The sequence below is a fragment of the Otolemur garnettii genome, unplaced genomic scaffold (genome assembly GCF_000181295.1).
Source record: "Otolemur garnettii isolate 467f Iridium unplaced genomic scaffold, OtoGar3 scaffold00121, whole genome shotgun sequence".
In the NCBI taxonomy this organism is placed as follows: Eukaryota; Metazoa; Chordata; class Mammalia; order Primates; family Galagidae; genus Otolemur; species Otolemur garnettii.
In genome coordinates, this window is record NW_003852516.1 from 6,100,399 (window position 1) to 6,103,345 (window position 2,947).

The window sequence follows — 2,947 nt, forward strand, 5'->3', positions numbered from 1 at the left end:
CTATGGTGTCACAGCTCACAGCAACCTCAAACTCTTGGGCTTGATTCTCTTGCCTCAGCCTCCCAAGTAGCTGGGACTACAGGTGCCCGCCACAACTTTCTGTTGTTGTTGTTGTTGTTGCGGTTGTCATTGGTGTTTCAGCTGGCCCAGGAAGGGTTTGAACCTGCCAGGCTCAGTGTCTGGCTGGCGCCCAAACCACTGAGCTATGGGGGCTGCCCCTTCTCTGCATTTTAATTTTCATCTTTGAGTCTTATAAAATGAGAATACCTTGTGATAATTAAGCTACACAACAAAAGTCCACTATCCTGGAGACTTAGGTTTTTTTGCTTTGTCTTAGTTGTTTTTTTGAGGCCGTCTTGTTCTGTGATCTAGGCTGGAGTGCAGTAGAGAGATCATAAGTCACTGTAAACCTTGAATTCCTGGGCTCAAGTGATCCTGTCACACCAGCTTTCCAGCAGCTGGGCACTACAGGCTCATGCCACTGTCCTATAGGCACATGCCACTGTGCTTGGCTGATTTTAAAAATCATTTTTTGTAGAGATCTTGTCTCACTCTGTCACCCAGGCTGGTCTCAAACTCCTGTGCTGAATGAAGCAATCCTCCAGCCTTGGCCTCCCAAAGTTGGATTACAGGTGCAAACCCCTAGAAAACTCAGATAATTTTTAAATGGACTATGAATTCAGCATAAAGACGTTGCTTTTCACCACGCCTATAATCCTAGCACTCTGGATTACTTGAGCTCAGGAGCTCAAGACTAGTCTGAGCAAGAAGAGTGAGGCCCTGTCTCTACCAAAAATACAAAACTAGCCAGGCGTTCTGGTGGGTACCTATAGTCCCAGCTACTCGGGAGCCCAAGAGTTTGAAGTTGCTGTGAGCTATGATGCCACAGCATTCTACCAAGGGTGACAAACTGAGTCTCTATCTCAGGGGAAAAAAAAAGATGTCTATCTCAGAAAGACATATGCAATCTGAAGATAGAGTACTAAGGGTGTGTTGTACAATAGGGCTAAATAGCTGGATTTGGCAGAATGTACGCAATAAAAATGATACATTTTCTAAAAGTAAGAGGTGTTAGTGAACGGACTTGGTTTCCTAATGAGGTCGTGTGCCTCTCTCAAGCTGCCCGAGAGAGAGAGTACTTTTGTGTTCAGTGCTTCTCACAGTCCCTCACAACAACACCTGGGCCCCATTCCTACTGGCTTGTTCTACCAGAACACAGGCCTGGCCTGGACTCTGGCAGAAAGAAGCTCCTCCCATATTTGGAAGCCTAATCTTGTATCATTATCATATAACAGTGAGGTTCTGTATCTCACCATGATCAGGCAGTAATAAGGTACACAGATTCAAAGAACAAATCCCAGTTTGGGAAAGGAACACCAGCAGCCACTTCCGCTCACTTTTAAGCCCTGCTGGGGTGACGACAAGTACACAGTTAATACAGTCACCAAATACAGAACTTCCACGTGCTATGACAACATTGGGATAGTCATCAGTTTTAACTACTATGTGTTTATTAAGTGATAAAATAAATTACTTCTTAATAATGAAGTATTCTATAATTCAATTTTTTTTTTTTTTTGAGACAGAGTCTCAAGCTGTCACCCTGGGTAGAGTGCTATGGCATCACAACTCACAGCAACCTCAAACTCTTGGGCTTAAGCGATTCTCTTGCCTCAGCCTCTCAAGTAGCTGGGACCCGCCACAAAGCTTGGCTATTTTTTGTTGTTGTTGCAGTTGTCATTGTTGCTTTAGCTGGCCTGGTCGGGGTTCAAACCTGCCAGGCTCGGTGTATGTGGCCAGTGCCCTACCCACTGAGCTGCAGGCACCACCCTGTGACTTGATTTTTTTTTTTTTTTGCAGAGAGGCTGGTCTCAAACTCTTGGTCCCAACCTGTCCTCCTTCCTTGACCTCCCAAAGTGCTAGGATTACAGGCATGAGCCGCTGCACCTGGCCCACATTTTATAATTTTAAATGACTCTTTCTTTCCTTTTTCTGGCCATTAGTCCAAAGTATTGTGAAGATTTATGACCTAGTCTCACAAATTCATATCAGGAAGGACCACCAAGTATCATATATACAGGGTGGCCATAAAGTTCACACACACACAGATACTAGGTATATGACTGGAACTTAACTTTTAAAAATTCATATTGACTCCGATAGCATATGTTTCACATTTTCCTGTTTATAGGAACAGAGCATCCCTGAGTCGTGTTTACAATGAACATAGGCCAAAGGATAGGAATATTTAAATAAAAGTAGCAGACTACAGCGGGTCTGTGCAGAAGAATATTTCAAAAACACCCATAAATACAGATACTCACAATCTTCTTTCTTTAAATATAAGGCTGTGCTCCTTATCTAGGACCAAATTTAGTACATGCCAAAGTTGTTAAAAACAAAGCCATTTTTCTTAGTATTGAGTGTAAAAGGACATAGGCTTTTTTTCCTGGCAAAAAATTAAAAAGAGGAAACATTTTCACCAGTTTAAAAAAATGATCAAAAAAAGCCAGATGGATTTTTAGGAATAGTTTCAAATGTAAAAGAAAAGGAGGAAATAAGCTGATGTGAGAATCTGGATACCTGGATTCAGTTGAGCAAAAAATCAAAGTACAACATGTCTCAGGAGTCCAGAATTGCTACTAAAACATACGGATACATACATTGGTTGTTACAGAATTTATATCGCTGTAAATGCAATATTCATGTGAATTTGCTAAGGTATATTAAAAATATAAGGCTTGTAAACCAACTATAGCATATTATGATTTTCTATTGTTATCAGCAATTTTGTGTCTCGCCCTTCTCTTGTCATGCTTTACACTAAGCAGAGCCTCCCAGTTAAGAAACTATGTGAAACACTTTCCTTAGTGGCCTTGACTATGAGACACCTTGACTGAAGGTCACGTGTGCTGCCGACACTCATGTTTTCTTTTATTTTTTTTTT